The sequence below is a fragment of the Nuphar pumila genome, chromosome 2 (genome assembly GCF_984573655.1).
Source record: "Nuphar pumila chromosome 2, dmNupPumi1.hap1.1, whole genome shotgun sequence".
NCBI classification, from domain to species: Eukaryota; Viridiplantae; Streptophyta; class Magnoliopsida; order Nymphaeales; family Nymphaeaceae; genus Nuphar; species Nuphar pumila.
Window position 1 is genome coordinate 61,208,828 of NC_143250.1, and position 21,024 is coordinate 61,229,851.

General features: G+C 36.5%; 1 long non-coding RNA gene across 1 annotated transcript; it reads right to left on the reverse strand.

The window, feature by feature from the left end:
• Positions 1-2,685: 2,685 nt before the first annotated feature.
• Positions 2,686-3,750, reverse strand: LOC149845539 (uncharacterized). The gene is made up of 2 exons (XR_016430451.1): positions 3,611-3,750; positions 2,686-3,041 (listed from the first exon to the last, which is right to left on the reverse strand). It is a non-coding gene; the product is annotated as an uncharacterized LOC149845539 (long non-coding RNA).
• Between the last annotated feature and the right edge of the window lie 17,274 nt (positions 3,751-21,024).

Below are 21,024 nucleotides of genomic sequence, written 5' to 3' on the forward strand. Positions count from 1 at the left end.
GTGGACCTCCCTGGCGATTTCAAGCATAACAGCACACACTTCAGCCCATCGAATTCTGTGTTTTCACATTTAAAGTTTCTTACATACCAACCAGTATTTCGATAGAAACTAGTCGGTATTCTGACAACAATTGACCAAACTAGTTTCCTTGTGGTACCCCTCTCTCTGTATACTCGTTCCCTAGAACCGATTTTCCTCAAAATAAGAGAGAAAGTTTTTTGGAGATAACATTTTTTTGAGGGTTTTTACTAGTTTTTTGTTTCCAGTATGGATGGGCAAAATGGACCGACATTCTCTCAATTTTCTCACACCCTCAAATGCCTTTACATGTGTTGGTCAGGTATATGCCATGGCATTTATCTGCTCCCTGGATTTGGACTCTGACTTCACAGTAGGTGTTTGAGACCAAATACAACCACAAATTTTTTAAATCATAGAAAATAAGGAATTTTCAAAATCAAGGATGTGTTTGGATTACTTTCTACTAGCACCCAAGGGAACTCAATCGAAACTATGGGTTTTGAAAACTCGACCAATGCCCCCTCACTTTCGTATTGTTACCCTCTCGCTTTTTTCTTACTTATGTTTGTCATATTAAAATACAATACATTTTTTATAGCAAGTGTGCATTTAAATTATATATCATTTCCTACTAGATTTCAAGTCATTTCCTATTCTTTTGTGCTCTCACTAGGGATGCATATGAGCCGAGTTCGAGTTGAGCTGGGGCTGTTCAAACTCGGCTCGGTTCAAAATGACTTTGTCCAAGCTCGATCTTGTAAGGCATTGTCCAAACTCGGCTTGGTTTCGAGCTCGAGCCAAGTTTCAACACTATCTATTTAAAAAAAATTGTTGATGGATTTGATCCTCCAACCTCTCTAATATTAACCAAGTGACCCACCATTAAACCAAAGCACATCATTTTTTTACTATTATCACTGAAATAATTATATACATACTGAAAATTCTCAACGAAAAAAAGTGCAAAAGACAGGATTTGAACCCAAAACATTTTGAAGAAAGACTAATGCCCTACCCATTACACTAACAATGCACATGAAAATTATTTGCAAAGATATCATATACATTGGGTTTACAATGAACTGAGCCTTATCGAGCCTATTGAGCCTTATCGAGCTCGACATGTCGTTCAAGCACAGCTCGATAGCTCGTCCGAGCTTCATACACCGGTTCAAGGTCGACTCATTTACAAAGTGGATGTACCCGAGCCGGGTTGGTTCATTGTGAATCCCTAGCTCTCACTTCATATTATTTCCATGTGTTTTTCTTTCATTTTTTATGCACTTTCATAATTGCTTCACAAGTATCCCACTTCTTGCCCTCATTGCTGCGATGAAGCTTGTGGTGAAGTCCTCCAATAAGTCTTACGGGCCTCAAAGGTGGGAACTGTAGATGTTGAATGTCAATACTAACGAGTAGTTTGGCTGCATCTCATGTGATTGAAATCACATTATATTTAGAAAGTGAATCTCATTTGAATAATACTCCAAAACCAATTAAACATAGGTCTTTTTTTGGCACATAACCCCAAAAACAAGCCTCGTAAAAGTGAGTTGACAAAGAACCCAAAAGTGTGATTTTAGAAAGTGAATATCATTTGTGTGAGTTTCACTTTCTGTGAGTTTCACTTTCTCATGAGATTTTGAAAGTAAATCTCTTTTAGACAGTATTTTCACTTTCCAAAAACACAACCAAAAGTATCCTAAGTAACTAGCTTGGTTGCTAGTTTTGGGTTCCGTTAGGTCTTGATTGTTTCTTTAACCATAACCAGCTACGTGAGTTAGGACTTTATTTTTCCATGGACTGGGGCTGATTGCCAGCCTCCTGCTCGATGTAATCAACATGTTGAATTAATAAATTTTATTTTCTTCAAAAGTATCCCACTTCTCGCTTCATACTACTTTTAACACTCACCTTTCCTCTTTCACTCCACTCATCACTTTTCGTATCCATTTTGTTTCGTAGTAACTTGGTTTTATCTAAGGTAATTGGGAGAACATTGTTGAACAAAGAGATGTTACAAATACATTAGGTGCTGACACTGTTCTGATGATGATGCAGTTGGGCACATATTACTACCATTATCAACAACCATCACTATCATGTGGTGCCTCCACAACGGCCACCACCATGACCATCTCACCACCACTTTGTTTTCATACAAGATAATTATGGTGGTGAATTGATGATGATGGCGAGTGACGTTTTTGAAAAGTATTTGAGTTCTGGTGAGGGGCACTCGTGAAGTCACCAAGTTAACAGGACATCACAAGTTCAAAACCCATGGGTGGCATACTTTTTTTTTTTTTGAAAGGCAAGCTGGGGTTAGGCAAACCCCTACCAGATATTTCTTAAGCCCCATGTGTCTGAGGGATTCGAACCTGGTCCTTCAGCTTAGCACAAGACCCTGCTTACCACATGGGATACCACCTCGGTTGTACGGGTGGCATCTTTTACAGCAATGTCGAAGCTGAGTGCACTCCCCGGTAGGCATGGGGGATCTCAAGGATTTTACCAACCAGAGGCCAGCCAGTGATGGGGTTTTTTCCCTTTGGATTATCCAAAAAATTATCTAGGGAAATGTATATTGGTTAGGCTTCTCAACCATGCAAGGCTCAGAGCATAGGAGAGATCATTGTTAACAGGCCAAGCAATGAAGCAAGGTAGTGGCTTAATCTATCTATATATATATATATATCACCTCATTTATTCATACTTTTGTTTATTATAAACTACAAAGCGTGAAGCACACACACTTCTAACAACCAAATTCTTTATCTTCCATGGTCTCAGTGCTTCGAACCCAGACCTTAGAAACTGCAGGGTCATGCCTGATGGTCACATTTCCTGCACCACCCTTGACTGCTAGAGCACCAGGTGGCACAAACATTCCACTCTCTGGGTGAGGCACCCAGCAGTTATGTGACTCGGCTGTGCTGCCAGTAATTACATCCTCATTGAAGTGCTCTTTGCAGGTTTCAGCAGTAGAGTTGGTGCAGCGATCCCTCCTGCTACCCGTCCTACATCAAATATTGCATACTCTTGGGATTAGCACTATATATATAGCACAATAATCAACGATAGCAATGACACAAAGATACGGGTACGACTCGACATGCAACTCCAATTCGGCATGCAAGCTCGAAAGCTTTTTGAGAAAAACAAGACACGATGATTCACGCAGATTTTTTTCATTCAGTAGAATTCTTTTGATATTTAGATATATAAACACGCATTTTGATTGAAATATTATTAAACATATTAGAAAATAACTAAATTTTATTTAAATAGTGTTCTTAAGTGTCAGTGTCTGCATGTCAGCAGTGTCATAGTGTACCCAACTGGTATTACCCATGATACACACTCTAAATGGCATGTCACACAGTCACAGTGACATAGAACGATAGAATGTTCTATAGTAAGATCGAAGATTGATGTAATGTTGTTGTTGATGATGATGAATTGAAAATTGTGTAGAAAGAAGTACATGTATTAACAAGGTGAACAAAAAAAAACCCATATAAATGATGTTGATACAGCATTCGATCTGACAAGTAACATGGAAGATCATGGATAATGAACTTCTAACCACAGACGTCCTAGATTGGAGGTGGGATTGATCGGAATGAGGCTTGCTCCCTTGATCCTAGCTCCTCTCATTTGGCTGATTAAATAGCAGTAAAATGCAAGGAGAGGTATTTATAGGTTTACAAAAGGTGGCTTTTAAATATGCGTGCCATTGCTTTTTTGTCAGCATTGTTGACAAGCGTGATATATTCTTTCGCTTGATGCACTGCAGCGAGCACTAAAATAAACAGTACAACCAAAGTACTAGAAGTTCTAATTTAACTTTTGCTTCCTAGTTTACAAAAACAAAATTTTTTATTAATATTAAAAGCAAAGCTCTCATTCCCTTATTTAATTGAAGCAAGAGCTGGTGTAATGTATGCTGCCATCATTAAAGTTGGATTAAACGTTCCAAATCTTCATTACTTTTCTCTTTCTTTTATAAGGGCACGCTTGAAAGCAGGAAAATAGCAGGAAAAGTTGAAGAAAGAAAATTTTGAAACTTTTTTTATATATCTTGTCTCGGACGTGAGAAATTTACTGTACTAAAACTCAAATTTTTGATAGTTTCATAACAAAAGTTTTCATTTAAATTATGACAACTCGTCACCCTTTCCTCTAAGAAGTGGCTTTCATGCTCAACCACACAGCAGCTGAGTGGCTTCACCTTGTAAGAAGGGGTTCACTTCTAATATGGTCAACACTTTGGAATCTAGAATACCTTAGCCATAACCATTCTAAGAAGAGGGTTCACATGCTCCCGGTTGTTGCTAGTGTGTTTTGTTGTAGAAAAAAAAAGATATAAATTCTGTTAGTAATGAGATAAACATTGAAATTGTGTTTCATCCTTGGCCAGGCTATTATTCACTAATTTGTATGTTATAAGGTGATACAGATGGGACTTTATATGGAACCTTAGGAATGTCCATGTCAAGGATATGATAAACAAGTCTTGAATGAATATGTTGATCTTTTGTACTTTCTTGTTTACATTTCCTGGTTAATTTCATCTTCAACTGTGTCTGTGCGTGTGTTTAAAGAGAGTGAGAGTTTCAGACTCTAATTTTCTTATTATACACAAACAAGCGAAAATTTTCTCACATTTTTCAGCCTGTTTTTTCATGCCACACAAACAAATGAAATCTAAAAAATATGAAAAAATTGTCACATTTTTTTTTCATTTTTTACTAAACAAACCTTGTAAATCATATTCATAGGGTCCAATCTTTAAAAAGAAAAATCTAAGAAATACAAAAAAAGGTGCTTTATATTCCTTAGTTCCATACCTTCATTAAGCACCGAATATTAACTCATTCATTATTCCTCGAGACAAGCTATCTAACATGATCTTGTTTTCGTATAGATTTTTTTTTCTGCATTTTTTCATAAAACCTAGCAAAAGGATCATTGAGTTGCAAAAATCTGGAGTTACCAAGGGCGTGCGACATGATTCTACTATCTTTCTAATAAATTTTATTTCCTTCAAGAAAATTAAAACAGCACATTATGCTCCACTGATTAATAAGGCGTTTAAAAAATACTCATTATCTAGAAAAGTGACATATATGCTGGATATCATTGTAGAGCATATCTCACTTTTCAAGATAATGGGGGCATGCAAACAACGGGGTAAGAGAAAAGATGCGTGCCATTTTCATGATTCTTGAGAAGGCTGTTTTATTAGTCCCTTTTGGTGTTATAAGGTTCTCCCAATCCGTATATAGGAAATGTACTTCAAATGTATTGGCCGCTCTTTCTTCTTGATAAGATCAGAGATGAGTTTATACCATGCCAACTTTATAATATGCAGACCTTTTCATGATTCCATTTTTCCTACTTTTTCAACATGGCCCAACTACTTTTTTTTCCCCTCAAGGTTTTGGGGTAGCTAGGGGTCCATGTAACACTCCTAAATTAATAAATTTAAGCCGTTTTCAACTTGGTTTCTTAAAGAAGCACTGACTTGGTTCGCTTTTTTTTCTTTTTTCTTTTTAAAGGCAAACTGGGGTTAGGCAGACCCCTATCAGTTATACAACTATACCATTGGGGTTTGAACCTGCAACGGTCCAACACAAGGTGGAGAGCTGATCCTGTAAAATGCTGGGTGAGATTAGCGTTTACAACCACATAACCCACCCCACTGTATTGTAGCTCAGTACAAGTGAAACCCACACAGGGGTGGGTTTTGTGGTTGTAAACGCTAATCTCACCCAGCATTTTACAGGATCCTCTCTCCACAGGTGATATGCACTAGCTTCTCCTAACAGACAAGCGGAGCCCAGTTGATGACTTGGTTCGCCAAGAGGTGCGTTGACCATGGACCTCGTCGTTGTCTGCAGTGTAAAACTCCATGAGTATTCCCCATTTTTTTAGGTAAGCTGGGCTCCCACTAGTTATTAATCAATACCACTGAGTTTTGAACCTGCAATGTCCCACCACAAAGAGACGTGCACCGACAACTCCTACCAACCAGACAGAGCCCCAGTACTTCCCTTTTCATAGAAGACAGTTTTTCATTTGGGTTTAACCTTGCAGCAAAGGATGGGCAGCCTGGGTAGCCAACTCTTGACCTCCTTCAACTTGAAAGCCTTGAGCCAACCCACCTACCTTACCTTACATTCCATTGCTCTCTCTCTCTCTCTCTCTCTGGTCTCTTCCGCCTTCAGCCGCCGCCCTCTCTTCCTCCTGACCTTTGCTGAATTTGTCAGAATTTCGTTCTTTTTTGGCCTTCTGTCCTCATGTTTTTATGTTTGCTTTCGTGTTTTTCGGCCCTTGGTTTGGGTCTGCTGTTTTGTTTGCCCGCGGGCTCAACGTTTTGTTGACCCTTTGTCTTAGTAATGTTGTTGTTTTGTTCAGCTCTTTTGCCTCTCTCTCTCTCTCTACACAATTTTCAAATTCAACAATAACTACAATGATCAATTTAGTCACCAGTTAGTTCAAGTATATTCAATTCAGCGACCCTCGCATTTAATCATTCTTCGTGAGGGCTTTGTTTATTTGGTAGGGGCGACTTGTGAATATCACCAAGTTGATGGGAATTCACAAATTCAAAACCCACCGGTGGTGTCTCTTGCTGCAAGGTCGAGGATGGGTGCAATATCCGTGGCCAGGGGGGACCTGAAGGGTTTTACCAACCGTAGGCCAGCCAATGTGCGGTTGGTGAGGAAGGGGTTTTACCCTTGGATTATCCAAAAAAAATATATATAGTGAGATGGGGATTTGGTCCCAAAGTGTCTTTGTCATCACCACCAAGCATGGAAATCAAGAAAGAACAGATTCTACTAAGCGTGCAGGCGCACTTAGTACGAATTTCTTGTGGTCATACACTGAAAAGTGCTGTTGCTTTACTTTCTTTCCCTTTCCTATCCACGAATCTATTCTCACAAGCGACAACTTCAGATGCGACTTGCACGACACGTACAGCCCAAAAGGACATGTCCTCACAGTTCAGGGTGTCAACCCTCGGGTTTGGTTTGGACCAAGGTTGAACCAGACTTGGACCAGATTTTTGAGTATGGTATCGGGTCTGAACCCGAGTCTAATTGAATCTACGATAAGAGAAACCATACCCAAATCTGATAAGAACTACATGAACCAGACCTGGACAATACCTGGTAAAGTAATATTTTTTAAAAATTTTACATTGAAAATTTCTGGGTTTTAATTGAAACTCGGGTCGTGTCCAGGTCTGGTATAAAATTTCACATACTATACCCGGGTGCAAGTATTAATCGGACCTTCGGGTCCGGACCTGAGTCTTAATCAAGTCTTCTTATTTGTCACCATACCCGGACCCTATAAGGTTTGTTCTGAATCGGGTCTGGATAAACCAGACCCGTTGACACCACTAGTTCTAAGGCTGCTATTTTTGCCTTGCAATGAAAGCTGAAGCCAATTTGCCAAACAACAATAATGTATGCATCTATAATTAATTGTAGCTAATATGTATCGTAAAGGGTGTTTGAAACATGGGACAAGATCAGTTCTGGACACTGCAGTCCCCGTAGGTGGGTTGTCCTGCATTTGTGATGCTTCGCCCCAGCTTGTCTTAAAAAATGGGGATGCAAGAGTCAGCCCCCAGGGTCCAACTCTTATGTCCTATAGAAAAGGTCTTCAAACGCACTTATAGGGCATGTTTGATACACGGGACGCGCATCCTGTGCAGTTGGATTTGGCGGGACACTCAGCGGGAGACTGGCGCGTTCAGGACAAACACCGCATGTCCTGCCGGCGTGGTGTTTCTCGGGCGTATCAAACTATCAAACGTGTTGATAGGGAACACATTTGACCAGGAGCTTCTTTTAATATCTTTGTTTTCATGAAACTAACCACATGGATGTGATGTATATGTTTTGTTCACTGGGAAACGGCTTTTGGATAGTCCAATTACGCTATATAGAAAAGTTTTTAAAAGGCTTCAAATACCTATACCTATGATACTTTTCATAAAAATATATTTTTCGTCCAAAAAACACAGTTCAACAACCAATCCCTAACATGTTGAACACATCTATAAGGTCACAACAACTTGAACGTATCATTTTTTAGAGATGACATGACATCATGGCAATATTACCAACTGTCATTATATATATATATATATATATATATATATATATATATATATATATATATATAGAGAGAGAGAGAGAGAGAGAGAGAGAGGATGGTGGGTCAGGTGCAATCACTTTTTTTTTTATGATGAAGAACCGTCGCCCAAGTGAGGAAAACCCTGGGTGGGGTCCCATGATCGCCCTGACCCACCTCTAAGAGTTACGGTGTGCCAGTGAGATTTGATCCGGTGACTCCATCTTAGCACCCTTACAACAAACTTGCCGGTCACATAAAATGTGTGCCTATGCACCTGGCCATCCTCCATCTTCTGTTGAGCCCAAGTAGGAGGGCAGCCTGGTTCTGGGAACACATTTGTGCAATGTGATTTCATCTGGTCCTTTAATGTTATAGAAATAGAACGCTATGTTAAAAAATTCCAGGTGAAGCCAACAATAAACTATCTTCAGTGGTTAGGGAGGAGTACTCCTAAAGTTTTGCACCACCAACACCAAAACAAGGTCCTGATCATCGTATCACCTTGCAGTTAGGGGTGGCAATCGTGTCAGGTTGGCGGGTCGACCCGACTGGTTGGCGGGTCAGCATACCTCAACCCGAACCTGATCCGTTTATTAAACGGGTCAGCTGTGGCAAACACGAACCTGGCCCGTTTAATAAACGGGTAACCCGACACGACCCGCCAACCCATTTAATAAATGGGTTGGGTCGGGTAAACGGGTTTTCAGGTTGGCGGGTCGGGTTGACGGGTCAACGGGTTAGCGGGTTGGCAGACGGGTTGACCCGCCCGCCTAACCCGTTTATTAAACGGGTCAGCCGGGTTGGCGGGTTGGCATACCCTCAACCCGAACCCGACCTGTTTAATAAACGGGTTAGGAGGGTCGACCCGTTTATTAAACGGGTTGGCTTAAGCCCAACCCGAACCCGCCTAAGAGGCGGGTTGGCGGGTCGGGTTGGCGGGTCGTGTCAGGTTTTGCCCAGTAGGGGTGTCAACAGGCCGGGTTTACACATACCCGACCCATACCAAACCCTACAGGGTCTGGGTATGGTGATAAATAAGGAGAACCAATTAATACTTGGGTCTGGATTTAAAGGTCCGATTAATATATGGATCTGGGTATAGTTTACAAAGTTTTATACTAGACTCAGGCACAACCCGAGTTTCGATTATGACCTGTAATTTTTCAATGTAAAAATGATAAAAAATATTATTTTACTGGTTAGTACCCAAGTCTGGTTCATGTAGTTCTTATCGGGTCCTGGGTTCGGACCCGATACCATACCCAAAAATTAATGTCAGGTCTGGTTCTACCTGGTTCCGACCAAACCCGACCCGTTGACACCCCTACCTCTCAGCCATCGAACATCCAAACTATAACAGCAGTATCTCCCTGCTATATAAGGAATATCCAATGTTGTCAAAATCGTACCAGACCCTGATTCAGGAAATCGGCCAAATTTTTATCAGAAAATGATACATGTCAAGAAAATATTAATAATATGTTAAAATTTAAAAACTATTTTAAATAAATTTTAAAATTTATTTTAAAATAATTTTAAAATAAGCTGAATAAGTTTTGTCGATTTTTGGCCAATACAAAGTGAATCAGTCGATTTAGGCTGATACGGAACGAAACTGATAATTCCAAAAATGAACCGTACATTTCTGAATCTTCCAATATGGGCCTTGGTTTTCCTAAAAAACTGCCGAACATAGGCCTACCTTTATTACTATATATATTTACTCACGTTAAATCAAAAAGTCAAAACAATAATAACCTTTTTAAAATTATTGGGAAACTTATTGCCTATTTCTGATCTTTCAAAAGAGTTTTAGCCTTTTTAAAATTAAGGGTAAAAAATTGGGCTCTAAATGAAATTTTCTAACCAACTGTAAAAAAAAAAAGGCTCTATGAGACTATTTATGGCTAAACACATCCCAATTGTGAATCACAAAATGTAAATACTGCTATAATCATCACCATCCTCTATGTAATTAATCATTATTAGATGATAATTACTCTGGTTCTGATGATGGCAATGATGAATTTCACTAGACAATGAACGCCATACAAAACACCATTGTTGGACTCAGCATCTTTTAGATTAAGGCTACATTTTTTTTCAGAACCGTTGATGCCTTAGATGAACGTCATTAAAACTTTGCAAAATGAACGGCTGAAAACTCTTTCGTGCTTGCATGTGTGTCAGTGTGTGTACGAGAGAGTAGGGGTGTCAACGGGTCGGGTTTGGTTTGGACCCAGTGGTACCAAACTTAGACCTGACTTTTAGGTATGGTATTGGGTCCAAACTCGAGTCTAAACGGGTTCATTATAAGAAAAACTATACATAAGAACTACATATGAACCACACTCAAACCATACCTGTAAACACCTCAAATTTGATTACGTTATTTCAAAGTTTTGTTAGATTAAACTTTTGGACTTCAAAATGGCATATTTTAAACTTTTATTTAAAATATCAATTAAACTAGAGAAAATTAACTTTTCAACAAGCTAAAAATCAGGTCAATACGATATCAAATTAGGAAGTTATGACAAAAATAATGTAACTTATTCAATAAAAATCTTGTTTTTCAGATAAAACCCACTTTGAGTGCATTGTTGATCATCAAAATAATTGAATTTGGTTTTTTACTTAAAAGATGAATTAAAGTTGAGGATGTTAGCTTTTTAACGCATCAAATGGTGCTTCAATCTAACATATGAACATCAAGTTATGATTAAAAATAAGTTATCTTATTATAACAGATTCGAAGTACGACTCGATTTAAGCATGGAGATCCAAATTTTTATTATCCAATCTGTAGAAAACTTCTAGAAACTTCATCCACACATGTCATTTGAATAAAAACCACCAAAAACTCTATAATTATCTCCCTAAAGCCTAAAAAAACTATCTTACCCAAAGTCCTATCCTAAGCAGAACTCTTTTTAGATGAGTCTTATCTTTCATAAGGATAAAAACATTTTCATTTGAGTTAGATTCAAACCCAGTAATTTATGAATCCACATCCCATGCAAAATTCTTATAAATAGGGTAGTCTCATATAATCTAAGAGGATAAAAAAATCTGTAAATCTTATATTAGGTGTTGACTCGGAGAATAAGCATACCCAAGTCTTGTCTACACTCTATCTCGAAGCCATCAGAGAACCATCATACCTACATGGAGGTGCTGACAGACGAAAATGAGCGTAAAATCTAAACGGGCCCTTGAGTTCGAAAAAAGTATTTTTCATATCAATTTGTCTCTTTTCATTTGTTTATTTAGTTCTTTATTCATTTCAATAGATACTTACACATTTTTTTATTCTATTGCAACTTGATTTTTCTCGACGGTGTGATTCACGCTACAAAAATCGAGAAACTGGTCTGGACTTTACCCTTCCTTCAAGCAAAGGATGGTTAAAACTTGCAGAAGATGTCCTCGCATCTTTTAAAAAAAAATTGCGAATCCGAGTAAGTCAAATCTTTCCCAACTTTCAATTTTTTATCAACACTTGATAAAATCATATTTTTTATCAGTTTTACATTAAAAATTTGCAGATCTTAATATGAACTCAGGTCGGGTCCGGGTCTAGTATAAAATTTCACAAAGTATACCCAAGTCCATGTATTTATCGGGCTTTTAGAGTCTTACTCGAGTCTTATTATTTATTACCATACTCGAACCCTATAGGGTTTGGTTCGAGTCGGGTCAGGTCCGAATAAATTCGACCTGTTGACACCTCTATGAGAGAGAGAGAGAGAGAGAGAGAGAGAGAGAGAGAGAGAGAGAGAGAGAGAGAGACCTGGCCAAATCTAGAGGGGTCAAAGAATCATACCTTCACTAGCCCAAGTAAATCCTAATCTTGATGCACCAATGTGGCATCAATTAGGGATGCAAAGGGATTTAGAGAACAACCAAAAATTGTAAAACCTCCATTATTAGTACATTTTGCATCTCTATATCAGTACCTAGTAGGCTTTGATCTGGTTTATCTATCATAAGAAAAAAAATTAATGTAAAATGGTGAGCTTTTTGAAATACCTATCAATTTGATAAAAATCCTTACATAACTAAAATTTTAATTCCCAACTTTTTAGAACATTTTTACCCCTTCACAAATATAGCATAACTTAGCTTCTCTTACTTGCAAATATCCCCAAAATGTGAGGAAAAAAAATGACACAAGAGGACATTCACAAATATAGTACAATCGCAAATACACTGTTGTGAATGTCCTACTATATTTGTGAATGTCCTCCTGCCTATGCCATTTTTTTTATTGCACATTCCGTGGAAGTTCGCAACTCATGGAAGGCAAATGTTCCTACCATTTCTTACGGAGGTTCAGAAAGACCGATGAAGAAAAATGGCATAAAAATGACTTAAAGAATTAGGTGAGTAGCATATACAGGAAAATGAGGAACTAAAAAAACAAAACTCAATAAAATATTAAGATTTAAAAAAGTACTATGTCATTGAAAAACTACAAGGTTGTCGTTTCTCAAGACATCTCTCTAAACAAAAATTCTTTTATTTTGGGGATCGAAAATCTTCAAGACTTTGGATCCATACTCTGTGTTTTTTTAAAATATCTTTAGATATATAATTTTTCGTATCCTAAACGTCTTCAAAAAATGAGTTTTTCAGGCGATATATTGAGAAAACCAAAAAAATAAAGTTTTCCAGTTTCATGGAAAGAGGCACGTTTTTAACTAAATTTGTGCTGAAGTAAGATGCCACCAAGAGGACAAGAACGTCGTTCACACTGATTACATCTGCGTTTTGCAGCACACCACCTCTATAAAAAACTTCATATTCTTCCTTTTTTTTAACAAGGAGATGTGGGTCAACATTTTTCTCTCAATAAAACCCCTCAAAGCATCTAAGAAGCTAGCATCAGAAGAACGAGCGTTGTCTTTATGACTATCCATCGTTTTGTGTTGCCCCGAGTCTGTATCTTTAGCTCTAGAGAAGGAAGAGTGGGACATAATCTAGTAGTGAGTTTTTTCCTTTGTAGAAGAAGGGATGGAGATCATGAATGCCAAGAAAAAGAAGCTCATATACCTTTTCTAATGCGTAGAGAACAAAGATCTCGCCTGCGCAATTGCTGCTAAATCAGTCTACATTCTGTTGCAGTCTATCTGTTGGAGGTAATGTCATCAAAATCCGCATCTGAACGCCCTCCTGCCTGTGCCCCTTATACATTTTTATTTATACATTTTTATTGAAAAGAAGCTAGCACATTTTGGGAACATTCGCAACCATGAGTTGCGAATGTCCTCAAAACATGTGAACCTTTTTTAACTAAATACTTCTACATTTGTGACATTTGCACTCAAATGTCTTCACACATTTGTGAACTTCCTCATGTTTGTTCCCCTTTATGCAATTTTATTAAAAAGAGGCTTGCACATTTTTAGAACATTCGCAACCATAGTTGCGAAGGTCTCCAAAATGTGCAACCTTCTTTAACTAAATATATACTCTCACATTTGAGAACGTCCTCGTGTCTCTTATGTGATTTTAGTAAAAGAAAGTTGATACATCTTAAAGACCTTTGGCACAAATAAGAGTTTCAAAGGTGGTGATATATTTATGAAAGGATAAAAATGTCCTAGAAACCTGAGAATCAAAATTTTAAAAATATGAGAAATTTTGTCAAATTGCTAGGTATTCCGGAAAGTGCACCATTTTGCAAGATCAGTCTAGCCATTTTCTGAAAAAACAAATCCAAGCCTTCTAATAAATAATGATTACATAAGCTAGAGCTAGCCCTTACTTAAACGAAGCAGGTTATATGCCCCCCCGAACACGCATGTGCATGTTTGGGGGTCCGAATGAGCGTCACATATATAAGCATGTGGGGCTCGTATCCCCGTGTGTATCAGCATCACTTAGCATCGAAGACCGATGCCGTTACAAAGACTTCAGTACCCTTTCTCACCATTCCTGCCATGAAATGACGGTTCAAGAAAATGACAAAAATATCCTTCATCCAAAAAAGGGAGGATGATCTTAATTCTTCAAAGTCCAAACACTCCATTTTGCCCTAAGCAGTAAACTCCTATGCTGCCACCAAATCACCCTTTGACGGCATACCATCTACTGTAACAGAAGCTCCGTTTGATGACACACCTTTTGTCGTCGTCTACTACCGTCGGAGCACCCTTTGTCGTCGTCTGCTGCCACCGGAGCAACCTTTGCCATTGTCTGCGCAGTGAGAGCATTGTTGCCACCATCAACTGCATCTACCTTCTAAGTGTTTCTCCTCCACTGTCGGATTACCAAAACTCCTGTCATTTCTGTGAGTTTTGTATAATGTTTCGTTATGTAAACAAATTGATTTATAAATCTAAATGCTAAATCTTATAACTGGTTGTACTATTCATGATAAATAACACCTATTTTCACACTGAAACAAATTGATTTGTACCTATCCCCCTTCTAGGCGTCGAAAACCAGTTAGCACGATTTGTTCTTATGAAGGCCAAACATTACAACGATATGTACTTATGAAGACTAAATTTCTATAACGATTTGTATGTTTGAATGCAACAATGATTTACACATTTAATGCAGTAGCAATTTGTATGTTCGATGCAACAACAATTTATACGTTTGAAGTAGTAGCGATGTGTATTTATGATTTATGAAGTTACCATGAATTGTACAACGATGTTTACTTATGAAGCCCAAATGTTACAATGATATGTACTTACGAAGGTTGTGATTTCTACAATGATTTGTACGTTTGAAGCATGAACGATTTATACATTTAAATCAGTAGAGATTTCTATAATGATGATGGCATCTTCTGTGTAAACTTCGATAGTAATAGTGATGTATTGTATCTAAGTCAAACCATTGCTCATGATGTATCTATGAAACGTTTGTGGCTATAAATCGCGCAGATGAACTATGATATTTGTTGCAATATCTATATCTCACAACTAGCTTGGATCAATACATGCTAACTGGATCTGAAATCACAAGTTGGCATGTTACTTGATGACTTTAAAGTACAAGTTGGTAAAGTACAAATGGCAAAAAAGAGAAAGAAAAAACAAATCAATATGATGTTTATTGCTAAAGTATAAATCGAGGTAACTTGATAAATAGAAATCGACAACTAGATCGATTTAAGTTTTATACTATAACAATATTTTAGTAACAAAGGCAAATTTTTGTGACAGACATAGACGTTATTGCGTAAATCGTGATATATGTTGCAACATCTATATCTCACAACTAGCTTGGATCAATACAAGCTACCTTGATCTGAAAGCACAAGTTGGCATGTTACTTGATAAATTTAAAGTACAAGTCAAAAACAATTTGTCATATCATGATTTACATAATGATTGATAAAAGGCGAAAAAGAAAAAATAAATCGACACAATGTTTATTGGTAATGTACAAATTGAGGTAACTTGATAAATATAAATCAACTTACAACCACATCGATTTAAGTTTTATACTATAACAATATTTTAGTAACAAAGGCAAATCGTTGTGGACAACATAGACGTCATTGCGTAAATCATGATATTTGTTGCAACATCTATATCTCACAATTAGCTTAGATCAATACATACTGCCTGGATCTGAAAGCATAGGTTGACATGTTACTTAATGACTTTATAGCAGATCTCCAGGCATAATTGGATCAATTTCCCAAGATATATATCTCACCACTAGCTTGGATCAATACATGCTACATGGATTTGAAAGCACAAGTTGGCATGTTACTCGATGACTTTATAGCAGATCTTCAGGCATAATTGGATCAATTTTCCAAGATCTATATCTCACCACTAGCTTGAATTAATATATGCTACCTAAATCTGAAAGCACAAGTTGGCATGTTAATCGATGACTTTTTTTAATAAGTGTAACACATAAGTGCCACTGAATAAATTGTTGTAATGTTCGACCTTCATAAATAAAAATTGAAGAAGCGTTTAACGTTGTGTGCTATAGAAATTATGATTTGCTTTTATGAGCTGTCTTCCTATCACGATTTATACAATGATTGATACAAGGCTAAAATGATTTGTACATATGAAGGCTACATGCTATCACAATTTGCTTGATACTGATTGGCTTGCAATCAGTTATAATTCTTTGTTTTAACGTAACATTGTATAATTATATACTTCTTTCTATAACAGATCATGATTTGTTTTTTATAGAGGAAGTATTCTATCATGATTTGTATATGCACAAACATAAAGTGGAAACAATTTGTCCTATCGCAATTTGCTTTTATGAGCTTTGTCCATGTGAATGATATGTCCTATCACGATTTACACAATGACTGATTCATAAATGGTAGAAAAGAAAAATAATAAACAAATTGATACAATGTTTAGACTTAGTAAAATATAAATTGAGGTAACTTCAATGATACAAATCGAGGTAACTTCATAAATACAAATCGATTACAACTTGATACTGATTTAAGTTTTATACTAAAACAATATTTTAGTAACAGTTGCAAATCGATATGAGTAAATTGCGATATTACATATCGATATCGTTCATAAAGAATCATATTAAAGCAATATATAATGGACAAGAACATGATTTCGATGATGTATGCTTTACACTTAAACATGTTTTATTATCCTATATTATCGGGGACTCAATTTCTATATTGGTCTCACATTACCTTTTTGTTGCAGGATGATATACATGGATTCCGCATAGAACTATGCAAAAAATTGATGGAGTTTCTAATTGTGGAAGACAAAAAAACTTAGATGGCAAGAATACCTAGAAGGCAACGAACGACGCGAGCCCCCCAGGAGTAATATGATGTACAAAGATTTATAACAGATTCTGTAGTCTATGTATACAAATTTTGTAAGACTATGTATACAAATTTTGTAAGACTGTGTATACAAATTATGTAAATCTATATGGGTTGAAATAAAAATTCAACAATTACCCCAATTTCAAGAGGAATGCTGATAAATACTGATAGATCTGATATCAAGAGGAATGCTGATATATACTTTCAGAATGGAAAGATCTGTGTTTTTCATCCTTTTACATAGGACACTATGTAAATTGATGTGGTTGTAAATCGCACTGATGGACTACATGATAAATCACTTTTACTATACACATCAATAAGTTAGACTGTTATTTGTAGAAAAGGCAAATCATTGTCTCTGACATAGACGTCATCATGTAAATCGCTATAGGACACTATATGGTATAATGATTTCTATAACATGTTGGAAGAAAAAAAGTTTTCTGCATTTACAACAATTTGTACAAGTGAAGGCTAGATGAGACAACGGATTTTACTTTTAATACAGTTTATTTACAAAATAACTTTTTGTGTAATGATTCATATACAATATATGTACAATGATTTGTATATGTGAAGGCTAGATGAGACGGCGATTTATATAACATAGACAACATTCTTATACCATTATTAAATTATGATTTGTACAATAATTTGTATATGTGAATGCTAGATGAGACAACTAATGGAATAAGCACTGAACAACGACGATTTACCAATGGTATCAAAATTGTAGCTCTGTAGGCTAGATGAGACAATGATTTATATATGTGATCAATACATATTACAATGATTGATCTTGAAATGTTCACCATTTACAATAATTTTTACAGTGTGATTTCAATTATACAAGTCAATCATCACAGAGATTTATTAAGTTACATCAAATTACATAATTCATAAATCACGCAGATTTATTATGTTGCATCATGTTAATACAATGTTATGTTTCGTCATGTTAATACAATCAAATACAATTATGTAGCTGAAGAATTCACACGCGATTTCTGTGTTTCATTGCTCACTTTTGAATTGAACTGAGCCTGTCATAAAACAAAACAATATAAGACACTACATTAAGTTTAATAAGAAATGCAAACATTCTCTTAACATTGATTACATACCAGCAATTCAATCTTTGCTTGTCTCATCCATCTTCGCATTAAATATGACTCAGATATTTCTGATATCTTTTCTTGATTAAGTGTCTTTAATGTATGACGACATAAAATACCTTTGAATTCATATATTTTGCATGTACATTCAACTGTTCTGTTGTCAACATCTTTCCAGTGTATTAGTTTTAGGAGTGTAAGTAGCCTAGAGCTGGTCAGGTTTTGTTCATATTTTATGGGACCTGGTCTTGCATTAGGTCTAGACAGTGGATGCAAAACTAAACCTGTTTGGATTGAGCCGATCCAATTCTGGTTCAAAATTCATATTAGACCAGTATAGGATTTTTGTATGCAGTTCATTTTTTGTTCAGGTCCATGTATATAGAATTTCACGTGACATGCAGAATGGTCAACAATGGTTCTGATCCCAGTTACAGTCATCGAGGTTTTGTTGACATCGATGCTGATTGCACCAAGTATTAGAATGAACATAGTTGCTGGTAAGAGTGTAAAGTAACATAGTGACATAGGTTTCTAAAGAAGATGCTGAGGTTGGACTCTGGGGATTGGGAAAAAGGTAGTTGCCTGTTTTTGAAAGAAAAAATGCAGGGGCATCTCCAACACTGATGAACCTCGATGACTACACCTGATTGGCATGAACCCAATTAGCAAACCTAAACTTGGACAATATTTATACACAATGTGTACCTGATTCATATGTTAACTAGTTTCATTTGATTGAAATTTTACCCAACCTAACTGTATGAACTTATTGTTGAAAAAACTACATGAACTTATATTATATCTATATACACCATTACTATCTTCATGCATAGCGATTGTACTTTTTAAAAATGAAGTTATTACCAAATAATAAGGCCTCCCATGACCCAACCCAATTGGGATCAGAACCATTGTTGACCATCCGTCACCTGAAATGCTATATACATGGACCTGAACCAAAAATAAATTGCATAAAAAAAGCCTATACTGGTCTAATATGAATTTTGAACCAGAATTGGATCGACTCAATCCAAATAGGTTTAGGTTTGCATCCACTGTCTAGACCTAATGCAAGATCAAGTCCCATAGAACATGAACAAAACCTGACCAGCTCTAGGCCACTTACACTCCTAAAACTAATACACCGAAAAGGACAAGCAGACAACCACATCTTGAATCTGGCTTGCTCCTTGTTGGATTTCCACTTGATTTCTTCCAACCTTCTTTAGAACAAACATATGTCTTTCTCACCACGACACCCTGTGCATTTTTTAACCAAGAATACTTTATAATACTAAAGCCAAGTTTTAAGGCATAATCATTGTAAAATTTGTATGCAACTTTCTTATTATTAAATTGCATTTTTTCTACGAAAACAGAGTTGAGTGTACTATCATGTACATTTTCAGTGCCTGCACCTTTATCAAGTGCAATGTCATGATCGTCTACCTCATTATCAAATTGCATTTCTTCTACTGAAATATTCAAGTCAAGAGTGAATCCAATGTCTGCACCCTTCTTATCATGTGCATCATTAGTGCACATGTTCACTTCTTTAGGTGCGTCATTAATACAAATGTTCACTTTTCTATAACTTTCCAATGATTGAGATACATCATCTTCACTACAACCAGATGATAAGCTCACCACTGTCATAAGCAAGATATCAATTTGTGTTAGCCAGCACATATGTTTACTATGATTTATTCAAGATGCATATAACAACATATACTGTTTAGTTAAGCAAGTCAAAGAAACGATTGAATGAATCATAGTATAAAAAAAACAATAATTTGTTATTTGCTTATACTATACATCGAGTTGTTATTTACCATGAGAATAAAAGAAATGATTTATTGTAGATGTGTGTTGATGATAACGATTCATGTGACAACGATTTAATTATATCTATGACGCTGTGAAGCGGTTTTAATAGAAATTGCTAAATGAGAAGCGAATTGTATACGCAAATCGCCACCACAAACGTACAATAATGTAAATTCTGTACACAAACATTTTAAAATCACACTACAAATATCTTACAAATCGACATTAGAAAACACATAATATCTTACAAATCGATATACATATCGCATAATATATTACAAATTGATACAAAAATTCAGCATAATAGCTTACAAATCAATATTAACAAACAAAACAATATCTCACAAATCGGTAGTATGTTACTACAATCACGATTTGTATTACATTGCATATACCGAGTGAATGAACGATACCGGATGGAGTAGAAGCCTTTCCTCGCATATGTAATCAAGCATTCTTGTCAACAGGTTCCAGCGTCTTACAAATATCTTCAATTTTCCAAGCATAAAAAAGTCAGCATCGACCTGCAATAACAAAACAATGCCTTAATGGCACTCACGATGACATACGTTCTTCAACAATAGCATGATAACATGGAAATGTACTCACGATGCCTTAATGACACTTGTTGAAATGTTTGTGCGTCATTGCTTTTTTCCATGCTGCCTAACAAAAATAAAGAAGAAGAGAAGACGGCAAAAAGCGATGGCCGACAAATCCTACTATGATGTCCACCAATGATCGAACCAGTCGATCGATTTATAGTTATCTCTACGAGGTAGGAACGGACCCGAGAATGTTTTGTAACACAAGGCAGGAGCAAGAAGGTAGTAATGTATTGTAACACAAGCTAAAAACCAAAGCAGAAACCTGGACTCACGAGAATGTGCAAAACTATTTACGGGAGGACATTTAAGTCATACGCATGTCTATCTTATGGAAGAACATTTTTTGTCAAACACATATCTATCTTTTTTATATGTTACTTATCTTTTTTATATGTTATTTTATTATAAAATCATCATGGGTAACATTGACATATGAATTATCGTGGGTCCCAAGATATTCCTCCGTACACACCCGAACACATGA